The sequence below is a fragment of the Entelurus aequoreus genome, linkage group LG08, assembly GCF_033978785.1.
Source record: "Entelurus aequoreus isolate RoL-2023_Sb linkage group LG08, RoL_Eaeq_v1.1, whole genome shotgun sequence".
NCBI classification, from domain to species: Eukaryota; Metazoa; Chordata; class Actinopteri; order Syngnathiformes; family Syngnathidae; genus Entelurus; species Entelurus aequoreus.
Genome location: NC_084738.1, coordinates 80,452,322 through 80,460,761, shown reverse-complemented (window position 1 = coordinate 80,460,761; position 8,440 = coordinate 80,452,322). Strand labels below are relative to the sequence as shown.

The 8,440-nt window shown below is 31.0% G+C and overlaps 1 protein-coding gene across 2 annotated transcripts in view; it reads left to right on the top strand.

The window, feature by feature from the left end:
• lin54 (lin-54 DREAM MuvB core complex component) overlaps window positions 1-8,440 on the top strand; it is a 44,089-nt gene that overhangs the window by 1,129 nt on the left and 34,520 nt on the right. The window contains exon 1 of one of the 2 annotated variants that reach the window (XM_062055234.1): window positions 5,817-6,132. The exons of the other annotated variant lie outside the window; for it this stretch is intronic. The gene's annotated coding sequence lies outside the window, so the exon portion shown is untranslated. Of the gene's footprint in view, window positions 1-5,816; window positions 6,133-8,440 lie in introns of those variants that run through there. 2 annotated transcript variants of the gene reach the window in all.

Sequence of the window (8,440 nt, the reverse complement as noted above, 5' to 3'; positions counted from 1 at the left end):
CTTGTTATTATTATCATATTTAGACGAGAATTATTTACTCCCCTTCTTGTTATTATCATATTTAGACAAGAATTATTTACCTCCCTTCTTGTTATTATCATATTTAGACGAGAATTATTTACTCCCCTTCTTGTTATTATTGTCATATTTAGACGATAATTATTTACCTCATTTCTTCTTATTATTATCATATTTGGACGAGAATTATTTACTCCCCTTCTTGTTATTATTATCATATTTAGACGAGAATTATTTACCTCCCTTCTTGTTATTATTATCCTATTTAGACGAGAATTATTTACTCCCCTTCTTGTTATTATTATCATATTTAGACGAGAATTATTTACCTCCTTTCTTCTTATTATTATCATATTTAGACGATAATTATTTACTCCCCTTCTTGTTATTATTATCATATTTAGACGAGAATTATTTACTCCCCTTCTTGTTATTATTATCATATTTAGACGAGAATTATTTACTCCCCTTCTTGTTATTATTATCATATTTAGACGAGAATTATTTACTCCCCTTCTTGTTATTATTATCATATTTAGACGATAATTATTTACTCCCCTTCTTGTTATTATTGTCATATTTAGACGATAATTATTTACCTCCTTTCTTCTTATTATTATCATATTTAGACGAGAATTATTTACTCCCCTTCTTGTTATTATTATCATATTTAGACGAGAATTATTTACCTCCCTTCTTGTTATTATTATCATATTTAGACGAGAATTATTTACTCCCCTTCTTGTTATTATTATCATATTTAGACGAGAATTATTTACCTCCTTTCTTCTTCTTATTATCATATTTAGACGATAATTATTTACTCCTCTTCTTGTTATTATTATCATATTTACACGAGAATTATTTACTCCCCTTCTTGTTATTATTATCATATTTAGACGAGAATTATTTACTCCCCTTCTTGTTATTATTATCATATTTAGACGATAATTATTTACTCCCCTTCTTGTTATTATTATCATATTTAGACGATAATTATTTACTTCCCTTCTTGTTATTATTATCATATTTAGACGAGAATTATTTACTCCCCTTCTTGTTATTATCATATTTAGACGAGAATTATTTACCTCCCTTCTTATTATCATATTTAAACGATAATTATTTACTCCCCTTCTTGTTATTATTATCATATTTAGACGATAATTATTTACCTCCTTTCTTCTTCTTATTATCATATTTAGACGAGAATTATTTAATCCCCTTCTTGTTATTATCATATTTAGACGAGAATTATTTACCTCCCTTCTTGTTATTATCATATTTAGACGAGAATTATTTACTCCCCTTTTTGTTATTATTGTCATATTTAGACAATAATTATTTACCTCCTTTCTTCTTATTATTATCATATTTAGACGAGAATTATTTACTCCACTTCTTGTTATTATTATCATATTTAGACGAGAATTATTTACCTCCCTTGTTATTATTATCATATTTAGACGAGAATTATTTACTCCCCTTCTTGTTATTATTATCATATTTAGACGAGAATTATTTACCTCCTTTCTTCTTATTATTATCATATTTAGACGAGAATTATTTACTCCCCTTCTTGTTATTATTATCATATTTAGACGAGAATTATTTACTCCCCTTCTTGTTATTATTATCATATTTAGACGAGAATTATTTATTCCCCTTCTTGTTGTTATTATCATATTTAGACGATAATTATTTACCTCCCTTCTTGTTATTATCATATTTAGACGAGAATTATTTACTCCCCTTCTTGTTATTATCATATTTAGACGAGAATTATTTACCTCCCTTCTTGTTATTATCATATTTAGACGATAATTATTTACTCCCCTTTTTGTTATTATTGTCATATTTAGACGATAATTATTTACCTCCTTTCTTCTTATTATTATCATATTTAGACGAGAATTATTTACTCCACTTCTTGTTATTATTATCATATTTAGACGAGAATTATTTACCTCCCTTGTTATTATTATCATATTTAGACGAGAATTATTTACTCCCCTTCTTGTTATTATTATCATATTTAGACGAGAATTATTTACCTCCTTTCTTGTTATTATTATCATATTTAGACGAGAATTATTTACTCCCCTTCTTGTTATTATTATCATATTTAGACGAGAATTATTTACTCCCCTTCTTGTTATTATTATCATATTTAGACGAGAATTATTTATTCCCCTTCTTGTTGTTATTATCATATTTAGACGATAATTATTTACCTCCCTTCTTGTTATTATCATATTTAGACGAGAATTATTTACTCCCCTTCTTGTTATTATTATCATCACATTTAGGCGATCGATCCCTCCAAACTGTACTAGCAGTAGTAAACAGACTGTCTGCCTTTTTATCAAAGAAAACACAAAATACGCAATATTTTTTATCAAAAAGTATTTCAAAGTGTAATATTTGATGTGAAATAATTGGATCCTTAAATAGATCAATTATTCATAACATTGATTTTGATTCATTATTATTTTTTGAGCAATGCCAGTTTAAAAAAATCCCACTCAAATTGTTAAGGGTTCCTCTCCTAAAAGTGTTGAAAGAAAGTCATACAAGTTTTTTGTTTTTTTTATTTCAACGCTTTTAATTTTGCATGTTTTTTTTTTAGTTTGTTTTATGCCTTTTTGTCAAAGAAAACTTAGGTTTTTATGGCATAAACACAAAATACGCAATATTTTTTATCAAAAAGTATTTCCAATTGTAATATTTGATGTGAAATAATTGAAGCCTTAAATAGATCAATAATTCATAACATTGATTTTGATTCATTATTATTTTTTAAGCAATGGCAGCTTAAAAAAATCCCACTAAAATTGTTATGGACCCTAAAGGGCTCCTCTCCTACAAGTGTTAAAAAAAAGTCATACAAGTTTTTATTTTATTTTATTTCAATGCTTAAGTTATAAGCTTTTAATTTTGTTTGTTTCATACCTTTTGTTGAAGAAAACTTAGTTTTTTATGGCATAAACACAAAATACGCAATATTTTATCAAAAAGTATTTCAAAGTCTAATATTTGATGTGAAATAATTGGCGCCTTAAATAAATCAATAATTCATAACATTGATTTTGATTCATTATTATTTTTTGAGAAATGCCGGTTTAAAAAAAATCCCACTAAAATTGTTATGGACCCTAAAGAGCTCCTCTCCTAAAAGTGTTTTAAAAAAAGTCACACGTGTTTTTATTTTATTATTTTTATTTCAATGCATCTGTGTTGGCCCTGCGATGAGGTGGCGACTTGTCCAGGGTGTACCCCGCCTTCTGCCCGATTGTAGCTGAGATAGGCTCCAGCGCCCCCCGCGACCCCGAAGGGAATAAGCGGTAGAAAATGGATGGATGCTTAAGTTATAAGCTTTTAATTTTGTTTGTTTTATGTCTTTTTGTCAAAGAAAACTTAGTTTTTTATGGCATAAACACAAAATACGCAATATTTTTATCAAAAAGTATTTCAAAGTGGAATATTTGATGTGAAATAAAATTCATAACAACAATGATTTTGATTCAATATTATTTTTTGAACAATGCCAGTTTAAAAAAATCCCACTAAAATTGTTATGGACCCTTAAGGGTTCCTCTCCTAAAAGTGTTAAAAAAAAAGTCATACAAGTTTTTATTTTATTATTTTTATTTCAATGTGTTTAATTTTGATATGTTTTTTTTGTTTGTTTTATGCCTTTTTTATAAAGAAAACTTATTTTTTTATGGCATAAACACAAAATACACAATATTTTATCAAAAAGTATTTCAAAGTGGAATATTTGATGTGAAATAATTGGAGCCTTAAATAGGTCAATCATTCATAACAACAATGATTTTGATTCATTATTATTTTTTGAGCAATGCCAGTTTAAAAAAATCCCCCTAAAATTGTTATGGACCCTAAATGGTTCCTCTCCTAAAAGTGTTAAAAAAAAAAAGTCATACAAGGTTTTATTTTATTATTTTTATTTCAACGCTTAAGTTATAAGCTTTTAATTTTGTATGTTTTTTGTTTTGTTTTGTTTTATGCTTTTTTGTCAAAGAAAACTTAGTTTTTTATGGCATAAACACAAAATACGCAATATTTTTTATCAAAAAGTATTTCAAAGTGTAATATTTGATGTGAAATAATTGGAGCCTTCATAACATTGATTTTGATTCATTATTATTTTTTGAGCAGTGCCAGCTTAAAAAAATCCCACTAAAATTGTTCCGGACCCTAAAGGGCTCCTCTCCTACAAGTGTTAAAAAAAAAAGTCATAAAAGTTTTTATTTTTTTAATTTCAACGCTTAAGTGTGGAGATCAACTTAGATTTATCCATCGATTATAAGTTTTTAATTGTTCATAGTTATTTATTTTATTTTATGCCTTTTTGTCAAAGAAAACACAAAATACACAATATTTTATCAAAAAAATATTTCAAAGTGTAATATTTGATGTGAAATAATTGGAGCCTTAAATAGATCAATAATTCATAACATTGATTTTGATTCATTATTATTTTTTGAGAAATGCCGGTTTAAAAAAAATCCCACTAAAATTGTTATGGACCCTAAAGAGCTCCTCTCCTAAAAGTGTTAAAAAAAAGTCATACAAGTTTTTATTTAATTTTTTTGTTTCAACGCTTAAGTTATAAGCTTTTAATTTTTTTTTGTTTGTTTTATGCATTTTTGTCAAAGAAAACTTTGTTTTTTATGGCATAAACACAAAATACGCAATATTTTATCAAAAAAGTACACTACCGTTCAAAAGTTTGGGGTCACCCAAACAATTTTGTGGAATAGCCTTCATTTCTAAGAACAAGAATAGACTGTCGAGTTTCAGATGAAAGTTCTCTTTTTCTGGCCATTTTGAGCGTTTAATTGACCCCACAAATGTGATGCTCCAGAAACTCAATCTGCTCAAAGGAAGGTCCGTTTTGTAGCTTCTGTAACGAGCTAAACTGTTTTCAGATGTGTGAACATGATTGCACAAGGGTTTTCTAATCATCAATTAGCCTTCTGAGCCAATGAGCAAACACATTGTACCATTAGAACACTGGAGTGATAGTTTCTGGAAATGGGCCTCTATACACCTATGTGTATAGGTGTATAGAGATATTGCACCAAAAACCAGACATTTGCAGCTAAAATAGTCATTTACCACATTAGCAATGTATAGAATGTATTTCTTTAAAGTTAAGACTAGTTTAAAGTTATCTTCATTGAAAAGTACAGTGCTTTTCCTTCAAAAACAAGGACATTTCAATGTGACCCCAAACTTTTGAACGGTAGTGTATTTCAAAGTGGAATATTTGATGTGAAATAATTGGAGCCTTATTTGATTCTTTTTTTTTTTTTCAACAACGGCAGCTTTAAAGAAAAGACAAGCTTGCGTGGCAGCTTTGTGTTGTCAAATTTCATTTTTTAATTCCAATTTTTTATGTTTGTGTTTTTTAATAGTTATCTTAGAATTTTTTTTGGTAAAACGTTTAAAACACTTTGTATAGAAAAGTGTCATTTTTTTAAAAAGTAGTTGTTACAAACTAATGACTATTACTACATGTCATTAATACTGATGGATTACTTTTGTTATTCCGAGTGACCCAAAAGCATGAATTAAATCATTTTAATGTGTACATTTGACTAAAGAGTGTTGTCAGGTGACAGATGGCTTGATGGAAGTGGATGTGCTAGTTTATTAACAAGTACTTACTGGCGTGGTTTGTGGAAGTGTGATGCAGTTATGGCGCATGAATGTGATATTTGATGCAGAATAGAGAATAAAAGCACTCGTCTTCACATTAGCTCGCCAGGCTGCTAGCTTGATGACGAGATAAAAATGGCGGATCTTTCGAAATCCGAAGCCCGGCCTCAACTAGTAAACGCAGCCGTTCGTGCTTCCTCTTCCTAACCGGAGCCTCCTTCCTTCTTGACTTCTTAATTTGTTGTTTTTATATTTTTGTCGTTTTATCCTCCCCCCTTTACTTAATGTGACTTCCCAACGTTTCTACCGGCTGCGTTTTTTTTTGGTTCGATGTTGCAGACAAGTCTGCGGGTCTAAAGGCAGCGAGCTTGTCTCGGTGGGCTCCACGATCAGCTCGATGGTGGCACACACGGAGGTCGAGTGGAGGTACGCTGGAAATGAGCTCGGTTGTAAACATGTAGAAGGGATTCTGCTCATTATTAAAAGCATTAAAAACTGTGCAGTACAGCAACAGGCCGTATAGGTGTGCGCCTTTAAGTCACGAAATAGGGCATATAAGTTTGCTAATATGCTAGCTGGTTTGTTTACTTTCTCATGAGCCTTCTAAACGGGACCATTTTCACTTCTTTATCTCATATTAGGGCTCATATGGACGAAAAGGTATATCTCGATATATATTTACTTAAGCTCGATATTCGATATGTTTTTATATATATACTGTATATATATATATATATATATATATATATATATATATATATATATATATATATATATATATATATATATATATATATATATATATATATACACACACACACCGTATTTTTCGGACTATAAATCACATTTTTTTTCATAGTTTGGCCGGGGGTGCGACTTATACTCAGGAGCGACTTATGTGTGAAATGATTAACACATTACCGTAAAATATCAACTAATATTATTTAGCTCATTCACGTAAGAGACTAGACGTATAAGATTTCATGGGATTTAGTGATTAGGAGTGACAGATTGTTTGGTAAACGTATAGCATGTTCTATATGTTATAGTTATTTGAATGACTCTTTCCATAATATGTTACGTTAACATACCAGGCACGTTCTCAGTTGGTTATTTATGCCTCATATACCTACTATATCTTATGATATAGTAATATAATAACATAATAATAATAATATAATAACTTATATCTTATAATGTATCATACTATATCACCTACTCAGTGGCCTAGTGGTTAGAGCAGGGGTCGGCAACCTTTATCACTCAAAGAGCCATTTTGACGAGTTTCACCAATTAAAGAAAACAATGGGAGCCGCAAAACTATTTTGAAATTAAAAATGAAATAACACTGTATACATAGCTTTTATTTGCTTTGCGTTATGTTTAAACCAGGGGTCTCAGACATGCGCCCCGGCCCGCAACTTAACATGACAATTTGATGTCAGTGCAGCCCGCAAGTTTAACATGAATGGCGCATGACAGCGTCATACTAGCCAACCCTCCCGAAGACACCCGAAATTTAGGGCGTGATGGTACTGTCTTTAGCGCCCTCTGCAGCCTGCTCTAACAGCGTGACTGCCCAGCCACACGTTGAATGCAGCTTCTACTAGGGATGTGCGTATCGATCCTGTGGTATCGATATATCGATACTCACACGCTACTCATTTGGCATCACTTTTCTGAAAAAAGTATCGATATAAACCAAAAAACGGCGTGTGGGGGGTGCAAGCATCACTTTCAGATGTTTTTGATTACTTACTTAACTTACTATGTGCTGGGACACCCCTGTACCTGGCAGAGTATAGAGCTGGCCCAGTCACGTCACAGGAAACAGCGAATGAGCGTCGTCAACGTGCAACACACACACAGCCAGCCGACAGCGATGCAGCCAGGCATATCCAGTGTTGTCCAATTGTTGACATAAAACAGGCATTGTTTTTTTTTTTTTAGTAATGTTTACTGAATATTTTTGTTTAAATGATTATCCTAAATTCAAATAATTTGTGTATATATATATATATATATATATATATATATATATATATATATATATATATATATATATATATATATATATATATATATATATATATATATATATACTGTGTATATATAAAAATGTATAACCAACATTTTAACAATAACCTGCTACAGTCAAACCCTTATTTCTTAAATAAAAAATGTTGAAATTCCAATATATAGTGAATTTGCAAACTGCTAAAATTATGCACAAAGCAAACCTAAGAACGTACAACAATTCCTGTCAAAAATCAGAAGGGATTCGGCTCATTATTAAAGCATTAGAACTGTGCAGTACAGCAACAGGCCGTATAGGTGTGCGCCTTTAAGTCACGAAATAGGGCATATATGTTTGCTAATATGCCAGCTCAGACCTGGGCATTCTGCGGCCCGCGGGCCGCATCCGGCCCTTTGTGCGTCCCTGTCCGGCCCGCGTGAGGCCAATTATAAATTACAAAATATAGTTGAAAAAACATCTATGTCGTGCGCGCAATACAACTGTGCTGCTTTTATTTTGAAAAGTATTATTTATGGGCGTGTGTCCGTGTGTAACCTGCGAGTGAAGGTGCACATGCAGCGACAAGTGATGCACGGTTTACACCCGAGACGCTAAAAAGAGAAAAGTTGATGACGAATGGCGTGTTTCCAACAAGACATTGACTGCAAAGCAACGTTCCCTTCTAAGGTGCGTGCCTGCGCAATTGCGCACTGCTCA